The sequence below is a fragment of the Ambystoma mexicanum genome, chromosome 6p, assembly GCF_040938575.1.
Source record: "Ambystoma mexicanum isolate Mex_15411 chromosome 6p, UKY_AmexF1_1, whole genome shotgun sequence".
Taxonomy (NCBI): Eukaryota; Metazoa; Chordata; class Amphibia; order Caudata; family Ambystomatidae; genus Ambystoma; species Ambystoma mexicanum.
In genome coordinates, this window is record NC_090935.1 from 516,511,055 (window position 1) to 516,531,997 (window position 20,943).

At 45.8% G+C, this 20,943-nt stretch overlaps 1 long non-coding RNA gene across 1 annotated transcript; it reads left to right on the forward strand.

Annotated features, from left to right (window-relative positions):
* The first annotated feature begins 741 nt into the window (after positions 1-741).
* Positions 742-6,640, forward strand: LOC138510944 (uncharacterized). Its single transcript, XR_011280487.1, has 4 exons — positions 742-862; positions 5,711-5,838; positions 5,930-6,035; positions 6,397-6,640. It is a non-coding gene; the product is annotated as an uncharacterized lncRNA (long non-coding RNA).
* The last annotated feature ends 14,303 nt before the right edge of the window (positions 6,641-20,943 follow it).

Sequence of the window (20,943 nt, forward strand, 5' to 3'; positions counted from 1 at the left end):
GTTTCTTTTCATAAAAATGTTTTATGACCATTATGTCAGCCTTGAGAACGACTTATAGTTGAAACATGTGTCGGCTGACTTTCCGTTAATATCATCAATAAACTTTCATTTCTGTTCAAGCTCAGGATACCATATATAATTATACTTGGCTCATACTCAGGAAGAGCGCGGTTTGCATGCCACTTCATTTTATAGAGTGTCTTTATGAAGTTAGTTTTGATGTCTTGACAGTAGGTCACCTCTTTTAACCAGATTTGCATGTCAGAGGGGGGCCATGGCCCCATGTCATTGCCACTCTTCTGCTTGCTAGGACCAGTAGTAGTCCTGCTAGCCTGCGTCCACAGGGCGGTAGATGTTTCGTTAGCCCAAGAAGTGCCAAGGCAGGGTTGCGATCTAGTTGAGTTCCGATGATTGCCGCAGTTTTTTCAAGTATCAAGCTCCAGAATTGAGCAATACTTGGGCAGGTCCAAGCTAGGTGTAGGAAGTCTGCGTTTGGAGCTATGCAGCGCTCACACCTTGCTGAGGCTGTCGCACGTCGTGAGTGGAGTTTTGCCGGTGAGTAGTATGCTTGATGCACATAACTGAAATGAATTTGTTTGTATCGCGTGTTGAGTGCTACTATTTGGGTTTGGTGCAGGATATAGGTCCAGTCCTCGACTGTTATTATGGTATTCAAGGCTTTTTCCCATCTTCTTTTAGGTTTTGATGAAGGAGGTGCTGTATCGTTCAGAAGGGACTTCTATATCTCCGACACCAGTCTGCCATTGCCCTGCAACTGTATTATTCCGTGGAGGAGCTGCCACGTGGGTGGCTGTCGCAAGAACGTGGTGAAGTTTGTTTGGAGTGCGTGGTGAAGTCGTAAGTAAGTGAACAGGTCTAGGGCATTGTTACTGCCTCTGTCTTTGGCCTGTTGCGGAGTGAGAAAGGTGTCATCAATGAAGAGGTCACCTAATGACTTTATTTGCAGTTTATCTGTCCAACTTAGGTGTGTCCTCTCGGTTGTTAAGGGGGTGTCCAGTTATGAATCTTGCTGGGATTAGTGGAGAGTACCTGGTATGGACACCACTCTTCTGTGCAATTTCTTTCCATATGGAGTAGGCAGCATGGACTATGTTCAGCATGGAGTGAGGTGTGTTAAATTGTCCCAGAATTCTTGTTCTGAGAAGATATGGGGTTGTTAGTGCTTGCTCGATTTGAACATGCGGTCTGATACTGTCAGTGGCGTACCAGTGTCCCAGGAACTGGGCCTGGGCGGCCCAGTAGTAACGTTCCATATCTGGGAGAGCGAGACCCCCTTTTGCCACGGGCTGGATGAATGTGGAATACGCCACTCTTGCCACCTTAACTGCCCACAGCAGGTCGAGTATTAGGCTTCGAATCTGATGGAGAAACTTTTGTAGTAGTACTAGGGGAATATTTGCAAAGAGGTACAATAGTATGGGGAGAATTACCATCTGGATCAAGGAGACGCGGCCCCAGAGGATGAGTGGGAGGAGTTTCCATCTGTTTATTTTATTATTTTACTATTTTACTTTGTAGTGTTTCCACCGTTGTCCCATAGTTATCTTGCAAGATGTCTAGACAGGATCTGGATAGGAGGATAGCCAGATATCTGACTTTCAAATGCTGCCACTTAAATATGAAATCGTCTACTAATTCCGACGCGGTCAGGGTTAGGGGGAATATGATGGATTAGGCATGATTGATTTTCAGACCAGAGAAGTGGCCGAATCTGATCACCTCCCGCATGATTGGGTTCAGGTTCTCTGCAGGGTTGTGTATGAATAGCGCGATGTCCTCGTAGAGGGAAATTATCATTTTGTGGGGTCCTATGGTGATACCTCTGTGTAGATGGCAAATGCAGAGGTCGGACGCTAGGGATTCCATCACTAGTGTGAACAGCACTGCTGACAGAGGGCAGCCCTGTCTGGCCCATCTCTGTAGTTTTATTTCTGAGGATCTGGTGCTCCCAAGGATGATGTTGGAGGCTGGGTCGTTGTACAGGAGAGCGATTAATTTGAGGAAGTAATTGCCTAGACCTAGGTGTTTCAGGACTTTGAAAAGGAAGGGCCATTCCACCAAAACAAAAGCATTTTTGGCATCTAGTAGAGCGGCTATTGCTTGTGTCTCGGGGTTGAGTGCCTCCATAACTCCGAACATTCTCCTAATGCCGAATGAGGTGTTGCAACCTGGTATAAAGCCAGCTTGGTCAGCTAGAACTAGGCCAGGCATCAAGGGGAGTAGTCTGGTGGTGAGAATTTTGGCCAGTATTTTGTTATCTAGATTTATTAAGGATATAGGCCTGTATGAGGCGCAGTCCTCTTGCGGTTTTCCTGGTTTGTGTAGAAGGATCATGTTCGCCAGACGAAGGGTTGGTGGTAATGTTCCAACTTCCAGTGCTTCTTCATACATTTGCAATAGGAGTGGAGCTAGGATTTGGGCGTGGGCTTTACAAAATTCACCTGTCAGGCCGTCAGGGCCTGGAGCTTTGGTGTTGGGAAGGCTTTTAATTGCTGTGAGAATTTCTTCAAGGGTGATTGGGTTATTCAACGGTTCTCTCAACTCAGTGCTCACCCAGTATAGTTCAATGTTCTCGAGATATTGGAGAAGGTCTGTTGGGTCGGCAGTGTATCTGGTGCTGTAAAGCTCTTGGTAGAAGATTTGGAACGTTTTGACAATCTCCTCTTCCATGTGCACCAGCACGCCTTGTTGGTTTTGTATCCTTTCCACAAGGGTGGGTTTCCTCTCTGCTGCTATTAGTCACGCCAGGAGGGCTCGAGGTTTCTGTCCTTTGCCATATTGCCGGACTTTGTGTCCTCGGGACAGGAACTTTAGTTCTCTTTCCGTCGTCGATCTGAAGTTGTCGAGTTCTATTTTGAGAGCAGCTAGGGATTTTGGGTCCTTCGTTTGGGTGTGTTGTTGCTCTAATTCTTTCAACTTGCATTCACTGGCAGCTAGTTCCCTTCTAATTAGCTTTAGTATTCCGTTTTCTATCGCTATATACACTCTCCTGATGTAGCACTTCAGTGTTTCCCAGAGAATGCCGGCCAACGCTACTGTTGCTTGGTTTAGTTCAAGAAAGGGAGCTGGCTTTAAATCTCCATTGCTGTCTGCCTTTCCTGCTATTTGGTAGGATATATTCAAGGGTGATGGCTGAGTGGTTTGATAGGGTCCTGGGTTGGATATGGCATTGTCCCCATTGGAACTGGCTACGGGCGGAAACCAACAGGTCATCTAGATGCGAGTCTGTGTTGTGAACCCATGAGTGAAAGGAATAGTCACAGGTTTCCCAGTGACTGTTCCTCCAGATATCGATAAGGATGTGAGCGCTGCAGATTTCTTGCATTTGAAGACTCGCTTTGGATGGTGGTGTTATTAGGCCTTGGGATTTATCTTTTTGGGGGACCAATGTAGTATTTAGGTTGCCACCCCAAATGATCGTGGCTGACCCTGCGGTTTCCAGGTGTGTCATCACCCAGTCGTAGTTACTGGCGCTGTCGGAGTTTGAGCTGTAGGTGTTTACTAGGACGACCTCTTTTCCTTCTAGGATTACTCGTACGAGGAGCGCTCTACCTTACGAGTCTTTTTCCATAGAAATTAACCTGAATCTCGCTCTTTTGTCTATCAGGATGGCGACGCCTCTGGCAAATGAGTATCATGAGAAATATCTATGACATCCCCAGTCTCGTGCCCAGTTGTTTTCAGAGCAGGGGAGGAGGTGTGTTTCCTGGATCATGGCTACACCTATCTTGTTTCTCTGGAGGTATTGAGACATTTTGCGTGTTTTAAATGGTCGATTGTCCCCCCTGATGTTCCACCTAGCTAGATGTACGGATGTGGCCGGTGTCACTTGTGGATGTGGTTATCCTTGTATTTGATGATGACAGTTGGTTAAATATGTGCAATTCGAGATGGTTGGGTGGTGGTAAAGGTGAGTGGCAGGTGCTGGATCTCAGCCTGTGCATTCAAAAAACTTAAGGTAACTTCCCTCCCTCACACGGGCAACCCCCAACTCTCCCGTAGTCGTTCCCTCCCCCTTAAACAAGTTCATTTTGGGTGCTGTGCTTGGGGCGCTGGTGCCCATCCAAGAGCAGTTGCTCATATACTGATTTCTTTACATTGCTGTGTTCCCGTGTGACATCTCGGTTTCAGGAGGTCGGTGGTGGGTGGAGGTTGCCGCATATCACGGTGGGTTTCTCCTAGCCAGTCCCTTCTTGGTGACCTCTGGATATTCTCGGGTTATCTGCAGCCCAGCCTGTCGAGAAAGAGGTTTGCCAAGTCGGGTGAGTTAAAGAATTGTGTGTTTCCACAGTTTTGCTGGGTACAGCATAGAGTATAACATTTGGTTGGCTTGTAGCCAGTGTTTGACTCCTGCAAAGGATCTCCTCAGTTTGCACTGCCGGGGAGAAGTCGGGGTAGATTTGGATATTGTCTCCATCGAATTGTAGGTCTCCTTTTTCCCTTGCTAATTGCAGGATAGTGTCTCTATCTACTACAAAAAGCTGCGATAGGGTGGGGTTCCAAAGATGTCTCTGCAAACCTTCGCCACAAACTCCTCCATTTCCTCGGTGGCTGCCTTTCTTTAAGTCCGACCAGCCTGATATTATTACAGTGTGAGCGGCCCTCTAAATCCTCATTTTTGGCTGTGACGATCTTCATTTGGTTTTCCAGTGATGAGACTCTGGCAGCAAGTGAGGTTGAACTGTCGTCAAGATCTGAAACTCTTTGTTCAACTGTATCCAGCCGGCCGCCGTGTTTATCTAGGCAGTGTTGTAAGAGGTCTACTTTAGACGACAGCGTATCAAGTTTTCTGTCCAGGTTCCCAATTCCCACCTTTAGTTCAAGTAAGATCTCCCTTATGTCCATTGTCGTGGTGGGATCTTCTTCGTCTTGTCCTTCCTCCATGGCTTGGAGCCCACTTTGGTCGGATGGTTTTGGGGTTTTACTCACTGCGCCTGGGTCAAAATTCAGTTTCCTTTGGTACTTGTCTGTTTTCCCCATCTGGAAGCGGTCCTGTGTCAGGTTGGCATGTGGCAAGGGAGGGGGGGCTTTTGCGAATCTGGGCTTGATTGGGGGGGTCGTGTGTTGTGGCAGTAGTCGTCAGAAGTTTGTTATCCCGACCGGGGGTGTCCGTAGTTTGGTTTAGGAGATGAATCTTGTGGTTTTCGTGCCTATACTATGTCGCTGCTATGGTGAGGCGGGGTGCCACACGGGTCCTTCTGCAGGGATTTCAGGTCCAGAGACTGGGGAAGAGAGAGGCCTCTGAAGGAGAGTGGTCTGTGTGGTGTGTGGGTTGCCTGGTGCTATCAGCGCTGTGCCTGAGTGAGTGGGCTCTAGCTCGGCTGGGTAGCTTCGTGCCAGGGTCTGATGGGACAGCTGCTTCAGCTTCAGTAAGTTCCCAGGTGCTCCAATGTGGTTCTAGGTAGAGCAGCGTTCTGTAAGCTTTGCTTACGTGGCTGACAATTGGGGGTCAGCAGTTGAAGGGAAGTTGAGCTCATGTGCAGTTGGGGAGGTTAGCAAGGTTGGAGGTCGCAGTCACTTGCAAAGCAAACACATATACAAGTTTACCATTTCTTGCATTTGGATATAAGGGGGGGGGGTTTCCAACTTCGTTTTTCTAACTAGATTTGTTGTACAGATTTATTGGCTGACTTCATGAGTTATAGTTACCAACGAGTCACAAGTGACTTTATTACTCTCTTTTTCTTAGGTCTCTCATTTGCATATGGGACTTGTCAACCTCAACCAATCTGCAGACAATGCATTGGCGTGCATTTGTTTAACAACAGAAACCCATTTGACTCATTAGCAAATTCACTCAGAACTTCATCCTGACAAGTAAGCGACCCCTACCCCTTTTTGCAATTTCTGAACAATGAAGACATTATAGCCCGAGAATTAATAACAGATCAATTTGATTTTTTATCAGATTGAATAATATCAAGTAACTGTGCCCCCACATCAAACACCAGGTGGCGATACCACTGACCTAGGGGTTCACCATGCTATGGGCATAGGACAACGTTGTCAACCAGGTAGGCACCTTCTCATACCTTTCCCTCTCAATTTTCTCAATTTGATTACTCTTTGGGAGAGTTCACAAGTGGATCTCTTTGTTAATCCACAGATGTCATAGATGAGTGCTGGTCTTGATTGCGCATCGTGCTTCAACGCGCTTGCTTGCCACAAAGTGTCAGAAAACTTTGTCCATGAAAACCCCCCAACATTGGCTTGGGTAATGCCCTTTCTGGACTACTCAAATTAGTAGTCATGTTGATTTAGCAAAGAATATGTCAGATTTCCCTGTTAACTAAACATAATCTATATAGAAGTACATAGCAAGTTTCAGTCTTTCACAGATTTTTTAGAATTTCTTGTTTGTCTGCTTCCCCGCAGGTTATTAGTTCACACTCTGCCCCGAGGAAGGCGGTTTCTGACATTGATGGCCTTACAGGTGGCCCGCCGAAATGTAATCAGGTCTTTGCTTTATGGAACTTTATGCTTCTTGAAGTGACACCATTTTAGACCATTTTTTGACATCAGTAAATGTGAGAGTTTACGTAGGCAGACCTGTTAATTCACATCATTGTGCAAATGTACTTATCCATCATTTCGCAATCTTTTTGTTTTTTCATTTCTTGTTAAATTTGTGTGATTTAATAGATTATATGTGTTTTTCTATCAAAATTGTTCACTTAGTGTCTAATTTTTGGTTTAGGCATTCTCTGAGTTAAATGAATGTTGTATTCTCTTGAGTTATTCAATTAGAAATCTTCTCGATTCTGAGCCACTGTGTTGCATGTTTTCTTAAATTTCAATTATTCATGATTTGAAAAATTCATGTTTTTCCATTTAATAAAGAATATAATCCATTTCTAGCATAAGTTCTCACTCACTTCTTTAGATAATTTTTTTTGTTTCCAAGGGCAACTAAATTTAGATATTTTAGATACCAATACGATTGAGAAAATTCAGGACTTCAGGCTAAAAATGTATTTTACACAGCTTTTGGACTTCTTGTTTGTATATTATAGACCCCCACCATAGCTGTACATGTTTGGGGCAATCCCCTGTCTTAGTATTAGCAAGGATGAGGTGAGCTTGTGCAGTGCTCAGTCCTGGCTAGCGAGCGTTGTTATCATGGGATGGACAGGCTGCACAGTGGCATACCTGAGTTGGCAAGCGGTTGATTGGGACTCCATCTTCGTGGGCTTGAATGTTTTGGTTTCGGAACGTACACTGCTTTACAGAGCTGGCCGCAGTTGAATGTTGCACTCAGTATCACTCAGTATTTAAGGTGGGGGCCGATGTCTGTGGCAGTCTGGATGGGTTAGTTGCCTACTTGCGGAAGATCTGAAGAATGCAGTCCTCAGGGATGCGTGGTGTCCACTGGAGTGGCGTCGTGGTGGTGGTGTTGGGGTTGGGGTCTGGGTTCCCCCTGAGCTCGAGTTGTTCTATCTTGTGCCTACAGTGGCTGTGGTTGCAGGGGGATGTCTGAGTACCTTTGGGTCGCCGCTGGTTGGAGGGGACTGGCCTATCCCCCAGTCTCATTGGAGGTGTTGGTATTTGTTAACTCCCTGCGGTTCCCTGCAGTCTGGGTGTGCTTAGGTGAGTTTCCAGGGCTGCTGTGGTGGCAGGGTCACTCTTAATAGGGTAGTCTATGCCTATGACCGTGTGCGCTCAGGAGGAGAGTGCCCTCCAGTGGAACTGGTCCAGGGGGGTCCCTCTTCTACCGGAGCCTAGTCATTCGCTGGTGGCAGAGGAGGAGGAGAGGTGGCACCCGCCCAGTGATTCATCCGCTGGTCTCGATGGACTGGGGAGGTCGCCCATGCCATGCCGTTAGGGGCCCCCCCCCTCTCCGGGCCTTGTTGCTGGTATTGATCTGGGACAGGGGAGGAGCGACCCGTGGAGGGGGGGAGCGGATGCTCTCACTTGGTGTCAGCCGTTGGTTTGATGGACCCGCTGCGCGACCTTCCCCCTCTTGTAGTGGTGGCTGGGCTCTCACTGTTGTCCGCGTGGTGGTACAGCTGCAGACTACTGGCTCACTGGGTGCCGTCCCGCTTAGGTTGTCTCCCCTCCACCTACGATGGGAGCGTCGCTGGTGGATGTTGGATGGTGTTTTGGTTGCTAGGGACCCTCCAGAGGGGGAAGCTTTGCCGGCTCGGGGAGGGCCTCTCGTCAGGCCGCCTGGAAAAGCCATCGCCGCCGAGTGGGTCACGGTTACATGCGTGGAAATCTTCCCGCATCCAGGGTTGAACCAGGTCTCTCCACTGGCGCCCGTGCAGCTGGACACTGCAGCCCCGCAGTGCTGTCATGACCCTTGCCCCTGGCTCTCACTGGCAGGTCAGCCTTTCAGTTAGGGCCAGGTCAAAGGCCTTAAAACCTCATCCAAGACTCTCTTGGAGTCAGTCCTGGCGCCTTTGGTGCCAGGCTTATAACCATCATGAAGACCAACATTAGAATGGGACTATTTACTTGGGACTATTTAACTTGGGGGGGGGGGGGTTTAGCCAACATGGAGGCACACACATAGCTCAGTTACAGGGAACTGAGCTATGCGGTCTAGTCTTTTGGGTGTGGCAGACCTGGGACTACTTTACCTGGACTACTTTGGGTGTGGCAGGCCTGGGGCTATTTTACCTGGACTACTTTACCTGAGACTATTTAAACCACTCCCAAACAGCAGAACACGCTTTGCGTTATTCTGCTGTGGGCAGCGTAACCCTCACCAGGTCCAGTTCTTTGATGCCAGCTTACCTGAAACCAAGGACCTGTAGAGAGAGAAAGAACACTATGAAACTTACCTGGAACAGTATCCTGACTTCAGTTCCACTCACCTGAAGGTACGAACTCCATCATCCGCCACCGCATGCCTCCTGGAATACCATAACCTGGAAAGAGGAGAAAGAAAGACGGCAGTTTCCTCCCGAATGAAGAAAGCCACACAATTCTTACCTGGGTAGTCATCTCCTGGTCAGTATCATTGCTGGAACATTACGGCACTCGGTGAGGAACATGGCAACCTGCAAGGAGAGAAAAGACACAGGTTAGCAATATAAAAGGCGAAACAGCGCCGCGCATTGCACATTACTCACCGGACAGCATCGCGCACACCGCGCTTTCGCCTACCGGCCCATGCTCATCTTCAAACTGCTTGACAACACCAAAATACCTTTCCATACCTAAAAAGAAAGAAGCAAGACATTATTATTCGAACTAAGAGGAACATAAGGAGTTGAGGCCAAGTGAGGTGGGAAAACAAAGACAATCTGGTTTTGAATCCAGCTCTCCTATATTGCAGACCCATCTTTAACCAGAGGCATTACCAAGGGACCGGGAGAGGGTTCGAGAGTGAAAATCATCCAACCAGGGCTGGATGGCGTCCCCGTGGATACCAGGTGAGCGTAACAGGTGCCCACGATTGGATGAGATTTGTCAGGCGCCCGGTCTGAGTCAGTCGCTCCGGGCTCTTCTTTGCGCCCTTGGAACAGCGCAGGGGTGCAGGGCACCAATGGCGGGTCGATCATGCTGCCTTCTGGGGCGGCTGCTGCCAGTTTGGTTCCGTCTGGAATCGCTGTTATCAGAGTGTTGTCAGCTCTGTGGTCTCGGCTTGTTGCACCCACTAGTTGGAGGCGTCTGGTGGACCGGAGGCTATGGATTTGCAGGATTAATTTAGGAGCTTCTGCAGCACTCACAGAAGAGCGGCCATCTTGGTCGGCTCTCTAGCGCCCTCTGGTACTAAGGGTATGAAGAAAACGTTTTAGTCTGCAAACCATTTACACACATTTAATGTGAAACTGGTGGCTCGAAGAAGAGGTTAGGAGTTTAGCGAGGGTGGCAAGGAAAACTGATTCACTAAAGGACCAAAAAATTGCCTTCGAAGAAAAGAGAAGATATAGAAACTGGCTGTTCTCCACCAGATGTTTGATGTACCAGAAGGACTCGGAACCCATGCTTAGGGTCCAAGCAGGTAAGGGCTTGAGGGCTTTCTGGTCACTGATAAAACCAGTGGGGACTGTGTCCATCGATGAGCAGACCAACCCAATTAGCGAAGCTGGCTGGAACAAACACTTCGAAAAACTTTACGCTGCTGACCCAAACAACATCTCAGATCGTCTCCCCGCCCAAGGTATCAAGCCTTGGGTTCTTTCCAGCTACATCAGCGATATTCATAAACACATTGAGAAGTTGAACAGCTCGCGAGCGCTGTGTCCGGAAGGTCCGACTAATCACATGCTGAAAGAACAGGTGGATGAATGGGCCAGCTTCATTCACTCTTTGCTGACTCAAGTCACCACAACCCACCAAATCCTGAGTTCATGGAGGAGGGCGACACTGGTTCCCAAATTCAAAAAAGGAGAGCAGGAAAACCCTAAGAATTACCGGCCTATCGCCCTCCTGGACGTAATTGGGAAACTACGGCACGAAAATCCTGGAACATTTTCATAGCTGGTGTACACAAGTTTGTCAAGGGAGTTGGGACTTCAGTTAATATATTATTACTCAACTTGCTGAAGGACCCTTGTGGGTTTACAATGACATTTGGACTCACTTCATTGTTATATTAAATCCAGTGGCCTGGAAATCAACAAAGAGAAAACCAAAATCCTGAGTTTTGGAAATTCGAACAAAGCAAAAAACAGTTTTCTGTGGTGTCTGGATGGAGAGGGGATAGACCAAGTGCACTCTTTCAAATATTTGGGTGTGGTTAAGTGACACAAAATCTGAGGCTCCAATGGTGCTCCATGTGCGAGCAAAAACTAAAGCCTTAGCAAGTCAAGCATGTGCCTTCAACGCAAGTTTGGATGCTTTTCAATAATGCCGGTACTACTGTTTTACAAAACAAAATGGTGCCAGCTTTAACGTATGGAACAGAGGCAATGCGCAGGGTACCATAGTCAGTTTGGCCACAGCTAGAAGGCATATTTTGGAAAACGGTGCTAGGTGTTCCTTCGTCCACACCGATTCAAATCATCTGGAGGGAGTTGGGGCTCTTGTCATTATAAATGACTGTGGAATGGAACCGACTGGCCTTCTTCAAAAAATGCTTTTTACCTTGACGCCCAACCATTTCGGAAATGATCTACAAAGAATCCATTGCTGCTCAAAATTCGATGTTGAATACATGGAGACTGAAAACGTTGAGTCAACTGGATGAGCTTGAAGGTTCACTCGAACTATTAGTGACCAATCGCACATGGATCAAGAAAAAACGTAAGGAACGGGACTGGATCATAACTTTGGAGGCGGCTGCTAGCTATCGATCTGTTGCCCATCTGCCTCCAGAGCCTGGAAAATGGAATACAGTATGCAACTATTTAAAGCAGTTCCTTGACAGGAAATTTAGAAACCATTTCCTGAGAACTCAGTTGAATCTTCTTCCTATCAACGAGATTCGGGCAATTTGGGGTTCGTCAGAAGGGAACAAATGCTGATACTGTAAAGATGATTTGGCGGTAGAAACTTTGAAACACCTCATCATTTTTTTGTCCGGCTCTAAACGAGACACACCCAGCTCAATTTGGCTTTTTCCTATTTGATTTTCGGATTCTTGACTCATAAGTCTGGTGGAGAACTTTGATTGAAGGACGTAAGCCCAAATTTGTAATTGTGGTAGTCAAAGTTTTAACCAAATTATTCGCACAGAAGCATCAAAGAAGGGTTCCAAGACATGGGAGGAAAACATAAATATATTTTTGCCTAATTCCTAGATGTCCTCGTCTGATATGCTATTTCAAATGATTGTTATGTGTGCATATGTTTAATGCTGCTAGCGCCCATGTTTGAATTTAGTATATTTAGTGGAACTTCGGCACAACCCGTGGCCAAACATTGCTACAGAATGATGAGAAGAAGGGAAGTGGCGTTGTGAAGCAGAATATTTGGTTAGCATAGCAATTGACAATGCCTGTGGCATGCATCAGCCACTTCACAGACTGTTATTTTTGTGCATTCTTCTATATCAGCCATTAGCACCCATGGCAGGGGAGCCAGCCAATCAATAGGTATGGACCGCGTGCTGACACTGGTAGTGTCATCCCGCGTTCCACATCGCCTAGTGGCCCATTTGCCTGCCCGCCATCTCCCCCCCCCGACTCTGTTTTTATTTGTACAACCTCCCCATCCCCACTTAACTGATTGCTTCGGTCCCTCCTCTGTTTGGCCATAAAGGAAAATGGAAGAGGCTCCCATTTGGAGCCCTGCCTTCCTAGTCCATGGAAGCCATGTTTGTATAGTATGTTCGCTCAATGAACAGGATGCTGTTCATGGAAAGAAAATATGTAAAATTTAAAAAAAAAAATTACCATCCATGTGGCTAACCCTGTAAGTAACGGCCCACCACCTTGCTGCGCTCGGGCCCTTAACTTAGGCAGCCGGCCATTAACTACAGGGTCGTCCAGCCACCTCGGGGCATATCACCTTAATAACGGGTTGCTTTATTTATTGTGTGCCAATTGGGAGTTAGGATGCATGACAGTTCTCTCTTTCCTGTAAACTGTATTACGAGTCCTCACTGAGGCTACGGTGAGCAGGCTGCAACTGGAGGAATAGGCGCTCAGCATGGGTCCTCTCAGTTCGGAAAAATCCTGGGCTTTGATGTTACTTGGGCAGCAACTTGTAAATGTAGATAAACGTGTCCCCTCCCCCAATCATTTCAGTTAATATAGAAAAAGCCAAAAGCCTTTAAAAAAGACACATTTCTTTCCTGGCACTGAAAACAGCCCCAACACCAGCCTCTCTGCAAATGCTGAGCTCTCTCTGCTTCCAGGAAAAAAAGCTGCTATCTCTTGCATAATCCTCTCTTTTAAAGAAAATCTTTGACATCATTCCATCTTGCACATAGGGAAATGGGAAGCACTCTCTTCATAATACAGCATGCCACCACCCATCCCAGTCTTACCAATTTGCAGCAGCTGGAGTAGAGGGGTTGAGGTGCAGGAGGGGGTGTGAGGAGTCAGAAAGGAGAGGTGGACATAAATGTATGTTATCTCTAAGTCGGGCATTTTATTAAACAGAAATGGGTTGGAAAAATGCCTCTCTAGACCTATTTTAAAGAGTATTCTCCCTAACTGACAAGTAAATTAAGGATCAGTCTATGTCACGTAGTCAGTTACTTAAAAAGCAGTCCTTGTGTCCAGAACATTCTAAGCTGACTTTCACACTAGAAGCAAAATAGCAATAAGTGCAGATAAATGTTGTTGACTTATGAATCGTAAAACGTGTTCACAACCAAACTTATAAGTATAGTTCCAATACAAAGTGTTTCAAGGTGAAACCATCAAACCCAAAGAATGGTTCCCTTCCTCTAGATTTATAGGAAGGGTGGCAAAAATTATGTCTTTATCCAACAGTTCCTTCGTGCCTTAGGCACTGGATTCACAAAGTTCTTCTTCAAACAACAAATCCCATAGTGGTCTTTAATTCCAAACAATACATTCCACAACAGTCTTTCTTTACTACTACAGATTGCCTGATCTACTCTCCTGCCAGGAATCGTCCTATGGGATTTTCAGATTTCCTGCTATACTCCCCTTCCAGGTATCCTCCCTCTCCAATGTCAAGCTCTTTACACAACTTCAAAGGTTCATGTGGTAAGGGGTTTCCCTTCACTCTCTGGATTTGCTACCCAACTGCTTGCTGTTCTTCTGCCAGGGCTTCTGCAAAGGTTTACAAGGTAAGAAGTTACCTTCCTCCCTCTTTTCCCTCTCACGTGTTTTGCTTCCCAATTGTTCTTTTCTCCGTACAAAATAGCAAATCTTCTAAGATCTACAATATGTTTGCTTATGGTAGTACTCGTTTCATCTGTCCCCCACATTGACATCTCATGCTTCCACAGATGTATTACTTCCACTTCTGGATCATACAGACTCTCTGTCAGCGTCTGACATGGCTCTGCGAGCACCCAACGGCTTCGCTGGACCGTAGGATGCTGTTCGTTGCTGTGGTCATGTTCCCTGGAGTTGCTGCGTGGCTCCAGCTGACCTTCTTGCACACTCTGCTTTCCATCTCGCCACACCGGTCCAGATGCCTTGCGGGTCAGGATTCCCGGCTTGGAATGCCTTATTCTCTCCTACACAACATCCACGATCTGTGCTGTTTCTGCCATTTTTAAATGGCCTGCTTACTGTGGGTCCAACACAACAACTAGTCTGCACATTAGACTTCAGGCTTCCCTTGATCTGCATGAACTCCTTTCTTCTCTTCCTCATCTTAGTACTTGGGGATTTATGGGATTTGAAGTGAATAGATGTAAATGGATTACATCAGAACCATAAGATGGTACATGTGAGCTATGAGTGCTTAAGTCATAAGTGCGGTTTTAACTAGTGTGATTTTTAGAAAAGGGTTTCTAACTTTTACTACACAGTGAAACTGTTAGGGCACAATACGCCATTTGGGTCTTGGATATTATGTAAGTCCTCCTCTAGTGGAAGTGGGACATACTTTATTGCATCCAATGGAGTAACCACCTCCCCCAACAGTCGTCTCCTCCCTCGTGATCCTCCCTCATATCGCCACTCCAGCGTCAGGATCAGGTAACTACTGCCTTTGCCTGGCCACCAGGAAGAAAGCCCTCACTGGAGTATCAGTGATGACTCCACTGGACTCCTCACAGGGGCTAGATGAGTTGTGGAGTATAGGAGAGGCAGAGACCTAAACTCTGCTGACATCAACCTGGAGGAAAGCATTGCCTGGACAAACGGCACTCCACAAATAGACATTAGCTGAGTCCTGGGAAAGAAACACTGTGACAAAATGACTTCTGCTATGCACTGTACAAGGATGAGTAGTGGCTAAACCACCTACACACACTTCTAGTAACTAACAATTATCCCAATCATAAACGTAAAACAGGCACAGCCAAGAGATATACCTCTTTTGCCTTTTTTGGTAATGTAGCCGGGGGGGCTTTTTTCTTAGAAGGGATGTGAATGTGAGACAGTAGCAACCCAAACTGCAAAAGTACAAAAGTCTCAGAATAAAAGAATGTACAATAAAGGTTTTTAAAAGTAAATATACTTTAATTATATAAAGCACCCTCTGAGAACCATGAGAATAAATTATTCAACTATTAAAAACATTAAAAAAAGGATCCGTGTTGTTTGACCGAAGTCAATAGATTCACGTCAGAATTGACTGTAGTCGATTTCACCGCAAATCTATTTTACCTTTGGGCCAACAACCCAAATCCCTGTCCCACCAGCAGCCATATACTATTCCCCCTCCCCTACTTACCTTTTTCACCATCTGCCGGCTCTCCAGCTATACCCCTGCGGCATCAGTCCCGTCCCTCCAACTTGAGTCATAGCTGACACCGCAGGGCCCCTTTTTCACTTTTTTCATTTTTTTTTATTTCAGTCCCCTGCTTCCAATGTCCTGGAAGCGAGGACAAGCCTGCAACCCTGAAGCCCATTATACTGAACTCCTGCTCCTCATGTTCGTTATTATGGGTTTCGATTTGTCAGTCGTGGCCAAATTTGGCCAAATCGTCCATATGGACATAAAAAAATCGATCAGATTGAGTATTATCTAAAAAAACACTTCTTTAGAAGAGAGCAGAAAAAGTTGAACAAATATGTGTGGGCAAGAAATGCAATAAGGTCACTCATGTGATCTTTAGGAAAAAGATGCAACAAGGACCATAGCACATTACTAGGGCCCCAAAAATAGACCAAGGGGACAGGGGCTCTCAATAGTACCCAATTCCAGTTTTTATGCTGTTCGATGGGGTCGAAGCAGGCTTTGAGATGCAATGCTTGTGGGCTGGATTGGGTTAGAAGGAGACAATTTTCGGTCATACTAGGGGGTGAGTCAGCATTGAGCCTGGTTAGAGTGGTGATCTGTGAGGTTAGAGGGCAGCGTTGATTGATGCAGATCAATGGGTCACAGGGAGTGGTTTGATGATCGAGCTTGGTCGATGAGTGATGCAGTGGTCCTGCGGTTTGAGTCGAAGTTCAGTGTGACTTTCCTGGTGGTCCAATGCTTGGAGCGAAAGATGCAGAAGTTCAAACTCATCTGCTGTTGCTCAAGGCAGTCAGGGAACAACGCTTCTGGAGGCAATGCAGCGATGAAACAATTTGATGGATGCAAGCTGCCTTTTCAAGTTTGAAGGTGAGTGACACATGTAGCTTCATGGTTCCTAGTGATTCAAAAGCATTGAGAATTGATCAAAGTTGATCAATGGAAAATAGGAGACCTAGCTGCTTTGGCTTTTGTGGATAATGTGAGACCCACTGCTAGACCTTAGTCATCAGCAAAGGCACTCCAATGTGCCCTTGGGATTGGTAGGCATCAAAGCTTTCCTCTGACTTGGAACACCTGTCTTCAAATCTGGCAGAAGGCTTTCGAAAGGACTCTTCTCCCAACCGTATCCACATTAATACTTCCTGATGTCAATGAAAGTCCAGAATAGGCCCAAAGAAGGAGTGGGGCCCCTCTCTTTTATAAGTAACAGGTCACAGAATGTTGGCTAAGAGCAAGCCTGCCTTAAGGGGTCCAATCTCAGTCCATGAGACAAGTGACCTTTGCCTCATGAAATCATACCCATTGTAGAGGTACAGTCAGACATCTTCACTCCAAGCTCCGCCCCTATGTTGCCTTTATGTTGGGAACCTGAGAGGACGACAAGCGCAGTTCCAGTCAGGATACCAATACCGCAGAGAACCTTCGAGACAAGTCCATTGAGGAAACCCTACCTAAATGCACGGAGACACAGTATTCTTTTAGATGTAATACCGGAAGAAGTGTGCATTTGAACAAAAAAAGGAGCATGATGATGTCATATGAAATAGGAATTGACGTATCTAAAGGGAGGATGAAGGATGAAGAGAAGAAACATAACACTATTCTCTAAGAATTGAAGAACAGCTAGTACAGACCAAACCTCCTGAACAGGAAAAAGACTTTGAAATGAGTGGCGCAGTTTGAAATTACTGATGGCAAGGCAAGGTTCAGAGAAGATGGGGCTGGCCCAGAACCAAGGAAATAAGAGAACAGTGAACCTGATGCCTGTCAAAAAGGCTACAACGCATGTGAGAAAGGAACATGCTTCTGTTTGAAGCAGCATTAAGAAACACTAAAGGATTCTACAGTTCATCATTTAAAAGGATTAAATGCTGCAAAAGACTAGAAAAGAGTGGTCTTCAAGTCAAATGGGTGAGATCGAAATAGCTTGGGTCAGGATGTGCCGAAACTAGAAGACAGAGTGAAGCTATACTCCCTTTTTCAAGTTCAAAAGCCTAATGATGGACTGAAGGAATGTTGATGGATAGTGGGTTCATTGGAGGGGAGGCATGATCACGCTGAGCTTCCATGCACCTGGGATGGTAGCCTGCATGCTGCTAGCATGTGGATGATTCTGGAGGGGTGCAAGGGTGCCAAACCAATCATAGTGGGCTGTTTAATGAATAGCCCTATAGTTTAAAGAACCAATTGATTGTCGTATATTCAGTGACGACAATGATGACCAGTTATTGGGGGTGGGTTTGATGCCCACATGACATAGGTACTCAATCATAACCAGTGGCTATATAGAATGTATGCATAGATGTTCACTGAGAGCCAACCACAGGTACTCATACGTGTTGTAGTTTGCCATGTAGTATGACATCAGGAGTGATTAATTTTTGTTATAAAATAACATTTTTTTATTAAATGTTTCGAGATCGAGCTGTGTGGTGTCGGATGATGCCCGTGGTGCTCCCTGTTTTAGATAATTGATATTAAAACAGAAAGCACTTTGCCAACTTCCTGAGTCGTTCTTGTGATTGATGTTTGAGTAACTTCTGCATCCCCATCCGCCTCCGAATATTGCTACCTTGTCTGAAAGGGTTCTTGGGAGTAAGAGTTCACCATGGTGCCTTGTTCCACGGGAGTTGAAGGGGACAAGAAGGAAAGAAATGCTTGCAGCAAAGTAATATGGACGACCCTTCCTTGAGCCCACTTGTGATCTCTGACTGTCGTAATTCCACCACTCACTCAACCTATAAATGAACACCAGTTATTTTTTCTCTGTCAATAATGTCACACAAGAGACCTGTGAAATCCCAAACGACCTCTGTGTGTGTGTTAGGTTGCAGGTACTGCTCTCAAGCTAGGAAATTGCTTGCGGTCAAAATAGCACACACAAATACCAGCAGGTGGTGACCTTCCCCTCTGAGCCCAGGTTAATGATAGAAAAAGAACACAAGTTGAGCCTCGCCCTTCATGTCTCTTTGTATTTCACAAAAATTACTCGCCAAACATTCTGTTCACCCTGTGAGTGATTTACCTTTCAAGGACCCTGTGTTATTTACATGTCATGTTGACGCAGCTGAAAAACCAGTATATGAGGAGCTAAATATTTTAAGTAAGGCAGAGAGCACAAGAAAAGCATATGTTATTGCCTCTCGCCGCTCGAGTGCTTTGTTGATGCTAAATAAATATATCTATGTGACTATCTTATTCTGTGGAGGCGCCTCATTCTTGGTTTATATTCCAGGTGGGAGAACCAAGGGGCTCACAGCTTTACTGTAATTTGCTCCTTTTTTCAAAGGCCTTTGATATGGAATTGCCTCTATGAAGGTGGGATCTCCGGAGATCTCCTGATGGGAGCTGCTTGGCAAGGATGAATTACCAATCCTCTCGGAGAATCAAGAGAGGCAGGCATCCTGTATTTTGTCTCATTCACTGTAATACAGACAGTCAGGCTTGCCTAGCTAAGCTGGTCTGAGCTCACAGGGTTGACACCAGTGAGAATCCAGTTTGATGAGGCCTTAATAATTCTGTGAATGATTAGCCACTATAACAAAACTTAAGTATGGCTTATATTTCCAGATTACTCTGCCAAAGACACAGTTTTATCATTATTATTAAAGTGTTTTGAATCAGATCTGCTGTAGTTAATGCAGCCTCTGTTTGCAGTAGCTTTCTGCTAGAGCAGCTGTCAAAAGGGTACATGCCACCTTTGAACATGTTCTGTGCCACTGGAAAGCAGGTGCTGCAACAGATTGGTGCAACAGGGCACATGTGTAGACTATGCTTTTGAAATTCAGTTTCATGAAAGGGGGCTCTGGTCAGCACATCACCTTTCCTGAAGCGGATTACTCACATCATTTTATCATTAATAAAGCTAAACACATTTTATTTACATCTTGCTAGATGGAAATCAATCAAGTACACTTTCCTCTGGTAGCTGCAATGGCCTTTGGGCGGTATTGCGACAAACAGTGACCCTTGTGCTTTGAAGGCCGACACTGACAAGCTTGAGGATGATCACCTCTTCCACTGAGAGGATTCTGTCTCCACGATGGATGCCTCCCTCCACAGCGACTCATCTGAAAATTACTCCCCTCACTCACCCAGACCACAGAGCGGGAAAGGGGTCTCAACTAACCCTGCTTCATGATGCTACCCCTACTGAGTCTAGTGAATGTCCAGCCAACCTGATTCCCCTCCCTGAGAAGCCCACACACATTGCTCCTGTCTTTCATCACAACTTTCAAAGTAGCAGCAGTTTGTGGGCTCTGGACACTGTAGTAATCCTGAGCAGAAAGAAAGATACAGTCTACCAGTGTTGGCTGATTCAGAACTGAGTGTGTCCCTAATTCTGCTAATGTAGTTTAATATCAAGGGTTTTCATTAAGTTTGGAGCAAGCTAGAATTCCAACACTCATCCTCACCATCCTTTCTTTTACAACTCACTCTTCCCCATCACAGTCCCATACTACCATCATCTGACTCTTCTTCATCACAGTACCCCATTACCACCACTTTCCTCTTCCTCATTACAGTACCCCACTACCAACACTTTCCTCTTCCTCATCACAGTACCCCACTACCACCAACTCACTCTTCCTCTTCACAGCCATTCACTACCACCAAATCACTCTTCCTCATCAGTCCCCCGTACCACCAACTCACTCTTCCTCATCGCAGTCCCCCACTACCATGATCTCATTGTTTCTCATCACAGTAACCCACTGCCACCACCTCACTCATCCTCATCACAGTCCCCCAGTACCACAACTCACTCTTCCTTTTCACAGTCCCCCACTACCACAATCTCATTCTTCCTCATCACAGTCTCTTACTGCCACCACTACCATCTTTCTCGCTGGATTACCCCACTATCACTAACTCACTCTTCCTCCTGACAGTACCCCACTACCACCACCTCAATCTTCCTCATCACATTGCCTCGCTACCATCACATCACTTTTCCTTGTCGCAGCATCCCACTAACCCGACCTCGCTTTTCTTTGTCACAGTACATTACTAATCTCCTCTTATCTAGAGGACACACAAAAAAATGAAATACTTGATAAACCCGATGTTGCGTAGCTCAAGAACAGATATTGATAACAAGTGATATGATATCAGTTATGTTATCAGAAAAAAACAGAATTACAGGTGGTGGGAGGTGATACAATCTGATGCAACGAAACCCTTGAAATTCAGTGAAAAAACTTTAGTTGAAGTGACACTAAGGTGTCGATTTAATGCAACAAAACCCCTGAAATGCCATTTTAACTATGAAGCCTGCATTGCCCAGCCTGTAAGCAAACTGATGACATTGAAGAGCTATGTCTATAACTAATGTCATGTGTCTGCAAACAGTATCTTGCTGATATGTTTGGAATTTCCGGGTAAGTAGAGACAAAATATTTACTCCAGCCATACTAATAAATGTTAAATACAATAAAGAACTGAACTGTCAGTGCTTGTTAGTTTTATTAAATGGTTTTACTTTGTAACTTTTAAGTCTTTCTTTAAAGAAGTTGCATTCGCTTATTTTAAGCACACTGACATGTGAATCCATCACATACCTCATGGCCCTGCTTTGCCTGCTCTCAGACCATGTGGTCAGAGCAAACAGAGAAAGGTTAAGGAGTCTCCATCCACCCTCCTGTATTTTCCCATTGGCTAGGACTGAAAGACCTTAGCCCCCATGTAGTCCGTGCC